General features: G+C 36.4%; 1 long non-coding RNA gene across 1 annotated transcript in view; it reads left to right on the forward strand.

Moving 5' to 3' along the window:
* The first annotated feature begins 11,091 nt into the window (after positions 1-11,091).
* The window catches only part of LOC109152522, a 16,804-nt gene continuing 13,639 nt past the window's right edge, over positions 11,092-14,256 (forward strand). The window contains exon 1 of the long non-coding RNA XR_002049397.1: positions 11,092-11,102. This is a non-coding gene — a long non-coding RNA (uncharacterized LOC109152522). The remainder of the gene's footprint in view (positions 11,103-14,256) is intronic.

Raw genomic sequence — 14,256 nt, forward strand, 5'->3', positions numbered from 1 at the left:
TGAGTTTTTCATTAATTCCCGCGGTTGTTGAAAATCGCCGCTAAATGCTTCGCGACACACTATTTTAGACACGGTTGAATAACCGCCGCTAAACACACTAGTGGCAGTTTGGAACCGCCGCTAAACGCAAAAAAACCGTCGCTAAATGCCTGATTTGGTGTAGTGATTTCTCTCCTTCTTGTCTCCAAGAATCTCTGAATTCTCCCGGTCTCTATTAGGGTTGAGAAGGGGGGATTTTATAGTGGGTACAAAGTTGAGATGAAATAGGAATCTTGTACAAAATTGGACTCAAATTATAATTCCTATATTTTAAATAAAGAATTGAAGTTGGAATTGGAATTTGGAATTGAAGTTTGAATTGGGAAAACATTTGCAGCCGCTAAATCACTTTGCATGTCGCGTCATTCTCGACGCGTCGAATTAAGGCTCGACGCGTCGAGCCTCTTTGGCTCAGTTTTGTGATGCTACTGGAAATTTTCGACGCGTCGAGCCCTCTGGGTCCCGGACTTGTCCAAAAATTGCTCCAAACTCATCCTTGAACTTCCCTTGCTCATAGAATTGACCTACAATGGTTCAAAAACACTAACAAACACCGTAAAACATTCAAAACAATGTGAACCATAATTAAATGATAATAGCAAGGAAAATATGTATTAAATAAGCAAAATTAAAGAACTTAAATACTAAGATGATTCAAAATAACTATAATAACAAGCAAAGATGTGATAACATCAGTTTCTAAATGGTGATTTAAGAGAAGGAAGTTTATATGAAACAACCTGAAGGTTTCTCTCTAGAGGTGTGAGGATTTGGTGTGTAGGCTTAGGAAGTCCATATACGGTTTAAAACAAGCCTCCCGTCAGTGTATATTAAGTTTGACGGGGTTATTTCATCATTTGGTTTTGTTGAAAGTCCCTTAGATCCTTATATATACCAGAAAGTTAGTGGGAGTCAAATCTGTTACCTTGTTTTATACGTGGATGATATCCTACTCGCCACTAATGAGGTGGGGATGCTTCGCGACGTGAAACAGTTCCTTTCCAAAAATTTTGATATGAAAGATATGGGTAAAGCATCTTATGTCATTGGCATAAAGATTCATAGGGATAGGTCCCGGGCATACTAGGTCTATCGCAGGAAACCTATATTAACAAAGTTTTGGAAAGATTTCGGATGAAAAACTGTTCACCGAGTGTTGCTCCTATTGCAAAAGGGATAAGTTTAGTTTAGACCAATGTCCTAAGAACGAATTGGAAAAGGAGCGTATGAAGGATGTTCCATATGCTGAAGCGGTTGGATGTCTTGGCTATATTCAAGTTTGTACAAGGCCCGACATTGCCTTTGCCGTTGGTATGTTAGGGCGGTACTTGCATAATCCAGGCTTGGACCACTGGGGAGCTATGAAGAGAGTTCTGAGGTATCTAAAAGGTACTAAAGACTTCAAGTTGGGTTTTGGGCAGACGGACATCCTGGATGTTGTTGGTTATTCTGATGCGGACTTCGCTGGCTGTGTTGATTCTCGAAGATCAACTTCCGGGTACGTCTTCATATTGGCTGGTGGGGCAATTTCATGGAGAAGTGTTAAACAATCCTTAATAACTACTTCTACCATGGAAGCCGAGTTCGTGTCCTGTTTCGAGTCTACTTCGCAAGGTTGTGGCTCAAGAATTTCATCTCCGGGCTTAGAATTATGGATTCTATATCTAAGCCATTGAAAATTTACTGTGACAACTTAGCTGCAGTCTTCCTAACTAAGAACGAAAAATGTGGGAGTCGAAGTAAACACATCGACATCAAGTTCTTAGCCATTAGGGAGCGTGTCAAGAATAAAGTTGTATTCATTGAACACATTAATACTGAGTTGATGCTAGCAGATCCCTTGACTAAAGGCATGCCTCCGTCTAAATTCAAGGATCTGATTCAGAAAATGGGACTTTCGTCCACTTTGTAATTTTGTATATACATTCAGTTTAATAATGAAATTCTTTTTGCACTTAAGTTTTTCTTCAGCTACTTCGGATATTTTCTTTGAGTGTGTATACAATTCAGTTTATCTCAATAAGAAAATATACTTCAGTGGACTTGAAATGAACATATGGTTTGTTTCATTAAGTTTGATTACCTAAAGGACTCAGGGACAGTTTGCATTTGATCATAATGGATATTACTTGCGCTAAGGAGGACATGTCATTATGGTTGGTGTAAATCTTGTTCTTGGGTTCCGTATTTGCACCAAGTGGGAGAATGTAACGTTTTCCATTAATATTATTATTATTATTAAGATTATTATAACAATAATAATATTGAATAAGTGGTGCAAATCAATAGGCTGACTAAGTATTAGAACTTAGTCAGCATTAGGTAATTAGTTACCTACATTGATGGGATGTAGGTTATTTAGACTCCCAAGTCCTCTCACTGCCTCGGTTGACGTATCATACACCTATCTAGAGTCACTGAGAGAAGTGAGAGAAACACAACTAAAACCTACGGAGATTCTACAGCAGCCCGAGGAACTTCTGTTCATCAGACCACGAGTCCCTGTTAATCAAGATCTAAAGCTATGGTTGGAGGTTGGTGATCTAAACTCTGTTTTAATAGCCACGTATTTATTAATTATCACGTGGATTATGTGTTTACAGATTAGACATTCAACTGGCATTAGAATATCTTTTCCAGGATGGAAATTTCTATTAAATATACTAAACCATAATTAATGGTTTTATTCAAGTATATCAAAATTTCTTTTAATCTCATCCACTTAGCCAACTGAACATGATGATAGATAGAATTTTAATATTCTATTAATGAACTGGTGAAATAAAATATTCAATTGATTATACAGGAACCCCCTTTATAGGTTCCTAGTCAATAAATATTTATTTCTTACAAATTCTATAACCAAGAATTTCAATCATCAAGTTGAACTTATTAGCAGTGAGGACTCCTTAAAATAAAAATTCAACCTCCTCCATTTGAGTTATCATCAACTTTGGAGAATAAACCATTTTGATTTTAAGCTTTTAACTTTTCATGTTTCTTCTAAACTGAAGAATCATGACATCTTAAATCATAATCCATGATTTAAATTTAAACTTTCTTTTCACTACTAATTGCCAGTCATACTAGATAAACTAGTAAACTTGTTGGCTTTCAAAATTTTAACACATTCTCAATATGAGAAACTGTGTGTTAAATACATTCATAAATTTTTATGAATTTCATTATGTATACTTCATGCATAAAAGTTTCTGTATGCCTTTATAAGAAATATAACCGAATATTTCCTGGGCTTTCTGCCTTTATCAGAAATATAACAAATATTTCAAAAGCTTCCAGCCTTAATCAGAAATATATATAACATAATACTTCACACTTTCACAGGGATAAAATTATCTGCGTGCTAAAATAATCAATAATTTCATGCATGACATTGAAATTAATTCCAACTTACAATCATTAAACATTGTAACCATGCATAAGAAAACAACAAATTGATAACACCAAATTAATCCAAATTTGGTAGATTTACAGCACCTCAAGATCCAACATATTATACATGTATCTTGTATACTATGCATGCAACCGAGACAAAGTCACAGTATACAAATATTTATACACATGCATAAACATATCCTTGTATTTAACAGGCTATGCAAAATTCAAAAGAATCTCATGCATATCTTCCGGACATAATCCAGAACTTAACCAGTAATTAAATAAAACTTTTGTACCTGCCGAGGCCGAGACAAATATATAAATGGTACTATACTGATCTCTTCCGGCCTTTGATGCGCTCAAACCACTCACCCCACCGTGAGCAGAACATCTCTTCTCATGCCAATTAAATCATGGCTAACAAAATGATTTATTTAAATAAAATCATTTTACACATCTCCCTAATCATCTTGGCATAATTTGATATGCCCATGATTTTGAGTGAAAACGGAAATGAAACTTCATAGCATGTATTCAAACCACATGTACAACATGTACATAAGCATGCCATGAACACCATGCAAAACCGCACGGAAATCTTCTTGTACAATAAATAATGACAAACCCAAAAGTGATTTCTGTCATCCTCTCATCAACAAATTCGAAATCTCATTCCGAAAATATTACCGTGATGAGAACTTATTCTTCCATGCCTGACATCTTGCCTTCAAAACTTTCAAGGCAAAACCAATGATCACGGGTTTATAAATTTAAAGCTTATAGATTGTTGGAAAAAAGTGTTTGTATTATGTAATACATTTGAGATACAACAAAAATATAAGATACAACAGGGAACAGAAACTGGATCATTTGATATCTTCAGGCCTATAATCACTTTCCTATAAGCTTTAAATCTCCCTCTATAAAAGCAACAAGGTTCAAGATTTAATCTTATGGGATACAAGAATATGAATGAAATTCTTAAGTTGCTTTGTTTAAGAATTTCCTGTAGAATTGTAGAACTGTGAAATATCAAGATTAATGCAAGTTTATAACATGTTTATCTTCAGATGTTTCTCCAAAGTATTTATAAATGAAAATATGACTGTTTGGAGAAGTTACATGAAAGTTTTCTGCAATTTTAAAAACTTATCTTCCATAAAATATATCTTAAATGATATATTTATCATAAGAGAATATTAATTACATAAATCATGTTCAACATAAATATATATGTAATTATGAACATTTGTAAGGTTGTGAACCGCATGCAAATAACTGTGCAAATTATAATAATAATATATTATAATTTTCTAGCACACTTTTGCATATAAGTTTGGAAAAATTGGAAGCTCATGTGCTGTGCAATCATTTTTCAAATGAAATAAACAATTCCCCTATATTGGGAATAATCCCCCAATGTTGGGAATATCCCCCCAATGTTGGGAATATCCCCCAATGTTGGGGAATAATCCCCCAATGTTGGGAATAGACAAAGCCTTCCAACAAACTCATTCTCCAATTAACTTTCTACCAAACTAAAATAATATTTATAACTCCACAACTCCAAATATTATTTAAGCTTTCATGGTAGTCCATCTTAATCATTAATCTCCATTACTATATAAATTTCCAACATTAATCTCCATTACTATATAAATTTCCAACAAGCCGCTCTAAAAGGGTTATACTACCAATTGGAACCATTACTGTTAGAGTCTCCAGCCACAATAAATCCTCAAAATTCTCAAGAATGATGATAGGATTTCCACAACATCCACTGGTGCAATCTTTATACAGAATTTTCAGTTTTCTTATGCTTGGAAACCAGGAATAATACACTTCTTTCCTCGAATGAATTGGCATCGCACAAACCAATGTTTGCAAATTAATTCTCTTTAACCATGTCTGGAGGATCTACTGCTGTACATATCCCTAAGTTCGAGATGCCTTAAATGTTGCAAATCCCAAATTTTGGATGGCAAATGAAGAGTAGGTGCTACAGGTTTTGATTCATCAATGCTAGAAAAAATAATCGTTTGCAAATTCGAATTAGTTGATACTACATCATCAAGACTCTCAAACCATTGTGGTACCGATAGATATCTTAATAAAACTAAGGAGGGTGTATTCAATCATGACTTTCATAGATTTTTAAAAACTTTTATGAACTTTAAAAGTTCGGGGGTATTCAATTCAAACTTTTAGAGAGTCTTTAAAAGTCAGGCGGTATTCAATCAAGATTTTTAAAGAGTCTTTAAATGTCGTGTGGTATTCGATTAAGACTTTTGCAGCACGTTTGGTTCACGGAATGAATTTGGAGGGATTAAGAATGCTATTCCACAAGGAATGGAATAGGTATGGAATAGAATACGAATTGTATTCTGTTGTTTGGATGGCTGAAGGAGTAGACTTTAGTAATTGTATTCCAGTGTTTAATTGGTTGGTTAAAGGAATAGAAATGGAATAGGTTTTAAAGACATAAATACCCTTATACAAATTAATAATAATAATAATAATAATAATAATAATAATAATAATAATAATAATAAATGTGTGTGTATATATATATATATATAATATAGGTAAATGTATATATACACACAAATAATTTTATATATATATATATATATATATATATATATATATATATATATATATATATATATATATATATATATATATATATATATATATATATATATTGATAGATTGATGGATAAAAATTATAATTAATTAAATATATACATTTATATAATACATTATATTTATTAAATAAATATAAATATTATATAATCTGCAAAGGGTATTTTTGGTATTTGTGATATAAAAGCTATTCCAATGGCATGGGAATAACTAATATCAAGGCCCCCTAGGAATGGCTATTGCCCATTGCGAAGGTAATAGCTCATTCCTAGGCATGTTATTCCCATGACAAAATGATCCAACCAAATTCTACGGCCCTCGGCTGCCCCGTGGTTACTCATTTGGCCTTTGCTAACGACATTGTCATCTTTGCAAATGGGGCTTCGGGCTCCTTAAAGGCGCTTGCAGAGGCTCTTAAGAAGTATCAAGCCGACTCTGGTCAGAAAATTAATTTCCATATAAGAGTTTTTTTTTGTCACAACGAGATCGTGCCTGAGTCACCGTGCAAATGCCATAGCCCGCATCTTCGGTATGCAGCGGTCTTCGCTGCCCTTCCGTTATTTGGGAGTAAATTTATTCAAAGGCCGGAATCGCCCAATGTTTTATCAACATCTATTAGAGAAGATTGATTGCAAGCTAATATCATGGCATCGAAAACTGCTTTCCCCGGGTGGCCGTCTTACTCTTATCAAGCATGTTCTGACTATGATCCCTCTGTACACAGCAGCCTCGGTGATGCTTCCTCGCCAAACGGAGAAAGCTATTGAAGCTAAATTTGCCAGATTTTTTTGGGGTTCAGTGGAAGGACGTCCGAAGAGGCATTGGGCGGCCTGGTCCAAGCTTGGCCTTCCCGTGGAGGAAGGTGGTTTGGGCATCAGATTGCTTACCCTATTCAGTATGCTTTCTCGGCTAAGCTCTACTTCCCTTATCTGCAGGGAGGCACGTTCTGGAGTGAGTTTATACTCACAAGTTATCCGGAAGGCCGTGAGCGTGCAACCCCCCTCTCTCACGTGGCGTCGCATGCAGTATTCAAAGGAGTTCGTCACTGAGCACACTGTGAGCGGCTCCTCAGGATCCCCGGTATGGTCTCTTTCGACTTATGGCAATTTTACCTTTTCATCAGCGTACAACGCTCTTCGACCGACAGGTGGACGCTGTCTTTCCGCCTCCTGTATTTGGGGCGGGGGGCTGCCTTCAAAAGTGTCTATTTTCATGTGGAGATTGCTACGCCGTTTGCTGCCATTTCCGGATATTCTTCAACGTTTTGGATTCTCTCTACCCTCGGTATGCCCATTCTACCGAAGGGACTCTGCCAGTCTAGATCACTGCCTCCTCAGTTGTGCTAGCATACAAGAAATCTGGAAATATCGGTGATATTTTTGCCTTGCCAAGGGCCGTTGGCAACTCGATACGTTCGCAATGTCATACATGGTGGTTATTGGCTCCCGCCGGATCTGGTACGAAGTTTTATGCGCAGCTGCTTCCCTACCTTATCTTATGGTTCCTATGGAAAGCCTACAATGACTGTCTTCATGAGGATTCTGCTTTTTCACCAACCAGCTCTATTCACATGATCAAGAGGGAGGCCTTTTTAATCTCACTGTCTCACCCGATCAAAAGTTGCGGCCACAATGATGCTTTCCTTGTAACGACTGGTCTCTTTACGGGCTTTGCTGCCCCGCTGCAGCATACGACAATTTGGGTAAAATGGTTTCACCCACCCGAATGAAGATTGAAATTAAACACGGATGCTATTTTTTCGGATGCTGGAGCAGCGGGCGGAGCATGCATTCGAGGGTCTCGTGGCCAACTGATAGTGGGCCTGTGCTTCCGCTTTGAGGCCTCGTCATCCATGGAAGCTGAAACTCTATCTCTTCAGCTAGCTGTCTAATGGTGTGCTGCCTCCGCCATGGCTCCTTTTGCTGTGGAAGTCGACTCTCTCTCCCTCGCCAACTTGATCTCTTCACAGGATACAAAGATTCCTTGGAGAATTGAGCCAGCAGTTTCTTACATTTGGTCCACTCTTAGCTTGTGGGGTTCCAGTATTCGGCATATTTATAGGGAAGCCAATCAGGTTGCAGACGCTCTTGCAACAGCTGGCCTCGGCTATAGCACTTCAAAAAAATTTCATACTTCACATTTGCTGCCTACTATGGCTAAACTGGCCTTATTGTTTGATGTAAGAGGTTTTGCCACGCGTCGGGCTATTCGTCGCCAATAAAACCTGTTTTTGATAATAAAAAAAAAAATCACCCCCTACAATAGATTAAGAGATCGAAGGTGTTGTTCATGCCTCTAATCTAGTGTCGGTGGGGTATACTGGCCATGTTGATCCACCATTACGTATACCTGTAACATTTAAGAGAGAATTGAAATAAAATAACATATTATTTAAATGGATTATGATACGTCTCACGAAAAAATTTATACTCATATTAAAGTTGAAGGATTAAACCTGGGTAAGATTCCGCTTCGTGAGGATTTGGTAGTGCCTATGCGAACTCTTATGTACAACTGTGGTAGCTAGAAACAAACCATATGCAATACCACAGAAAACAAAGACATATATAGTAACAATGATGACAATTGTAGCAGGAATGGAAGGCAATTCCACAACAACATGGCCAGGCAACAGTTTTGTCAGCTAGCTATATGTTGGTACAAATTAGCAAGGGAGATGCAACTTTTTAAGAAACAATAACATCCCAAGACAAGAACGAAGATCAGTGCTCCTGTTTCATTTACATCATCATCAGACTAAACAGTTAGATATATTGCAAATTAAAGCAAATTGCACATGACGTGCACACGAATTGCACTTACGTTGCTTGACCCATCGAAGTGTGCAAACGTATATGCTAGTATGCGGGCTATTGCACACACCCTACCGCCGCTCTACTGCGGGTCCCATACACATGAATAGAAATTGCTCACTTTTACAGATCCCCAATGACCTAAGCAGTCCATGTAGATGAACTCTTGTGTCTCTTTGCAAAGGTATGTGGCTATGTGTTCATCGCCTGCAAGTTAGAAAAGATTTAGGTTAAATGAAAACGAAGTGTAAGACAAGTACTCAAGTATTTATTGTAAATGTAATATGATATTTAATCAATTTATGAATCACTTCTTTTTTATCATTTTCAATGCAGATTCTATAACGAACCTATGAACCAGACTCCAAATCTGGCACAACAATGAACTCACTACTGCAGATAGAGCGGGAATGCGACGTGGGATTAGGATTTGCACAAGTTGAATTTCTGCGGATGGAGATGCTATTTCAAAAATTGTGTTGCAATATGGATATTTATATTATTGATGGATAGAAAGGATTATTAGTTAAGATATATTTTTGAGGGATTATTTATATTATTGTTAGATTCAATTGGATTATGTATGTTGAAAGGAAATTTAGGGAGAACCAAATATTTGAATTTTTTATAAATATATAAGGCGACTTTTTTTATAAATATATAAGGCGACTGATGCCTAAAGTGAATCAAATATCATTCGAACATCATTGATTTCACTAGATGAAAGATTAAAATATACAATGGTGACGAAAACCCAAAATCCATACAAATGAAATAAACTATGTGCAAGGTATTTGAATCCTTCAAATATCTCCATCTACAAAGGATTTAGATAGAGATTGAAAATATTGTTCATATATAGAATCTAGTGTTGGCAAGGTATAATGGCCATGCTGATCCACCACTATGTACAATTAGAGGAGTAGTTAGTGCCCCACCACATGCCACTTTCCCGTACATCCTGGTATGATATCCCGAACACACATACACAGGGGCGGAGGCAAAGGTATGCCAAGGGGGGCCTTGACCCCCCCCCCATCCCCCCCCCCCCCCCCCCCCCAATTTTTTTTAAATATTAAATATAATATTAAAATTTTTTTAAAAAATATTATATAGAATACTAAAATTTTGTTGTTCCTTTCAAATATTTGGCCCCCTTCCCACTTAAATTAATCCTACAAGCTAAGTTATAAACTTCTCATCTTCTCAACATCTCCCGTTGTCTCCCATTTCAAACTATGTAGTCACTATATATATTGTGACTCACATTCAAATTAATAAACCTCATTTAACCTACCTACTAGTTTCTCTCTCTAGAATCATACATATATGCGGTATATACGCTATAACAAGATAATTTGTCATTAAAATCTATGCATATTTTTCAAGTTAATTTCTGTTTCTGTTTTTGTTTCTGTTTTTGTTTTTTTTTTTGTTTTTTTTTTTTTTTTTTGTTTTTGTTTCTAACTACATGTTTGGTTAATTTTTGTTTCATATTCTATTGTTTATTTTAAATAGTGATTTTGTTTTATTCTAAATAATGGATATGAAGGTGCATTTGTTTGCTTAATTATGCAGATTTGTGGTTACGTGATAAATGTTGTATTTAATTTAACATGCATAATAATGTAAAAATTGTGTAGTATATGTATTTAAGGAAACAATTGCTATTATGTTATGTTGTGAAGATGGTAGTTTTCATGAAATAATCAATAGTCTTTTTAAAACGTTATGCGTGAATGGTTTCATTTCTCAACTGTACAAAGCAATGTGCATTGAAAAACATATTACAAAATAGTTTAATATAGATTCAATTATAAATTATTTATTCTAAACTTTATTAAATTTGTAATGTAATGATTATTTTGAAATATGTTAACTGGATATCAATGTATTTGATTTAGTATTTCAACCGTAGTTGGCCCCCCGCACTATTCAATCCTAGCTCTGCCCCTTCACATACACACACGATGTGTACAGGAATTGCACGTTACATTGTTTTCTTCATCAAATTGCGCAACCGAGTTTGCTAGCATGCAGGCTATTGCCCGCACCCTATCGCCGCTCTACTGTTGGTTGCATACGTTGGAATAGTAATTGCTCACTTCTACAAATTGCTAATGGTCTAAGCATTGCGTAGCTCCTATGTGTCTTTGCCGAGGTAAGAGACTATGAGTTCGTAGCCTGCTGGTAAGAGAAGACGATGTGTTAGACAAGTACTCAAGTATAGCAAATGCAATATGATATTCAATCAATTTATCAATCACTTCTCTGGTTTTGTTTTCAAGGTAGATTGTACAACAAACCTATGTAACAGACTCCAAATCTATCTCAACCATGATATCACTACTGCAGATAGAGCGGCAGCGCAGCAGGGGTTGGGGTTTGCGCCAGTTGAATTTTTGCGGATGGAGATGGCATTTCTTACAAAGGGAGGAAAATGAAAAGAATCTTTTATGCTCAAGCTAAGATGTCTTGGTGGATGGATTTCTTGCAATGTAGAGCCTGAGGATGAGAGTGTTGGTTTTGAAGTTGGAGTTGACCAACTAGACGCCTAGTAGAAGGTTTCCTCAATAGGGACGGAGCTAGAAATTAGGTTGGGAGGGGCGAAGAAGTAGGGACAAATTCAGAAAATTTTTCCAAAGGCGAAACATTAAAACAAAAGAGATAATTTTTTTTTAAAAAAATAAATTACCTAAGAAATATAGTTGTAAATATTGTTGGATATGGACGAAAAATAAAATATATCGGAACTTTATAAAAATATTCATAACAAAATATGAAACATAATTAATTTGAATTAAAAACACTATAAAAATATGTTCATGCTAAAGGATTCGAACTATGAAACATAATTAAGTTGAATTAAAACACTATGTTGATGCTAAAGGATTAGAACTATGAAACATAATTAAGTTGAATTAAAAACACTATAAAAATATGTTGATATTAAGATTTGAACCATTGACCTTTATAAAACTTATACTATATATACACATATACATACAAAAATTATATATGGGGTGGGGGTGGGGGTGGGATGAGGGGGGGCAGCTGCCCCCCTGCCCCCCCTTTGGCTCCGTCCCTGTTGGCGTGGCGGGTGATGTTGCTGTGTATCTCTTTCTCAGGTTTAGAAAGGAGAAGTCTATGTAGATCGACTTGGCTTCATGCATGTGATACCGCAAGTAAGGTGTTGTACGTGTATCGTGATGGCAAATGTAGGCTATACCATAGAGCATGGTCCACCTTGTAAGATGGACTACTCAAATATGGTACATTTTTAATACATCGAAGATACATTATTTTTGTACTGAATGTTCATCATTTAAAAATAAATGATTTGAGTACTAAATGTTCATTATTTGGTATTAATGAACTTTTAGGAGTTAATAACCAAAAGGGTCTCTCGACTATGCTGTAATTACCAATTTAATCCTCGACTATCATTCTTACCCAATTAAGTCCTCAATTATGTAATTTTTGCCCAATTTAAACCTCTGTTAACTTTTCTGTTGGTTGATGGTTAAAATTAAGGGCAAAGATGTAATTTCATAAGCTTCCAAGCAAAAGTTGCTAATTGAGTAAATGTCTATGTATTTTCCTATAAATTTCTCCGTCCTTCCGCACGCTTTTCTTCCACCCTCCACCTGCATGCCCCTTCAGCAGTCAAAGAATGAACCACCAAATCATAAATACTATTTCTCCAATTAAACTTTTTTGTTTTCTTTCTCCTGAATCACCGTAATCTCCACTTAAAACATATATATAGTTTTTGTTTTTTTCTTTATTATTATTTATTGTAATTGCGATACCAAACTCCTGGATCATCTTTCAGTATAAATTGTCATGTGCATGCATGCATCCTTATTGAACTGATTTACAGAAATCCCAGGGAAGATTCAATTTGAATTTCTTTTTTGTTCAATTTGGAGTATATATGCTTTAAGTACACTTCAATTCCTGTCTTCTTCAAAGATGAACAATTTAGATAATGACCAGCTTCCTCTTTCCACCTTCGCACTTACATCGAAACAGCTAGAACAGATCCTGGAAGAGCGAAACAGTGGACTCCTTCGATGGCTTACAAACCAGTATTGCATCCGGCATAGCCGGAGACGAGGCGGATATCCGCCTCTGACGAACAGCGTTTGGGACCAACGTTGTCGTCTTCGAACATCAACCGCCTAGTGCCTTCACCTTCCATGAACGTAACTTGTCAGGGAAGCAATGAGAAACTCGACGTTTTCTCTCCTTCTTTGTTGCATCGGCACTTTCTATTGCCATTGGGGTTCGGAGAAGTGGGGCTCGACAAGAATTTCTCGACGGAGCTATCTTTTTCCTGGCCATATTTCTCTCCCTCCATTTCCGAGCGGTTTTTAAGGTTGTAAAGGCTAAGTGCATGAATAAGAAGAGATGGTCGAAGCGGAGAAACGTGGGACTGGTTAAGGTGATTCGACATGGCTAAAAGCTTCAAATCTTGGCGTCCAAGGTAATGGCCCACGAGGTTGTTTGCTTGGAGCCCGGGGACGAAGCCCCCGCCGATGGGATTTTCATCAGAAGAGGTGGCGATGTTAATACCGCCGTGTTTACAGGCGAAAAGCCGGCCGAGGAGGCGGAGGAAGGTGAGGGTTTGATGGCGGTTACAGCGGTGGGGAAGAACACAGGAGAGGGAAAGGTTGTTGAGACAATCAAGAAAACACCAAAATCCAGAGTCAAATGCTCCAAATTTCAGTGTGAAATGGAAAACATAAGCGTTGTCTTGCAGAGAACCTGGCTGTGCTTGTCTCTCCTCATGAAGCTTATGAAATTAAAATTTTACCCCTAGTTTTAACCATCAACAAACAGAAAAGTTAACAGATGACTAAATTGGACAAAGATTACACAATTGAAGACTTAACTAGGTAAGAATGATGTTGAGGACTAAATTGAAAATTACAGCATAGTCGATAGACCATTTTAGTTATTAACTCGAACTTTTAGTATACAAATAATGTTCCTTCAGTATATTAAAAATATACCTTATAAGGCAGACCATGGTCCAAAATATAATTTGTCATGGACAGGTTACTACAGAAGTTAGAGATAGGGAAATTCATATTTCTTTACATACTAGTTATAATATATACGCGCATTGTACGATTAAATTAATGCCTAATACGAAAGACTACTGCCTAACATTTCAGATCAAGTTGACAACTTTATTTTTGATCAACTACATACGAAGATGGACGATCGAGATCGAAAGTTGATCAACGGGCAAATAGCTTTCATTGGCTATAAATTGTCCAAGCAGACTTGAAGACAAGTACGACTGATCGTTTAAGATATACAAGCAAGAAAAAAGCAAGCATATTCAAAT

Source organism: Ipomoea nil, unplaced genomic scaffold, assembly GCF_001879475.1.
Source record: "Ipomoea nil cultivar Tokyo-kokei standard unplaced genomic scaffold, Asagao_1.1 scaffold2423, whole genome shotgun sequence".
Classification (NCBI taxonomy): Eukaryota; Viridiplantae; Streptophyta; class Magnoliopsida; order Solanales; family Convolvulaceae; genus Ipomoea; species Ipomoea nil.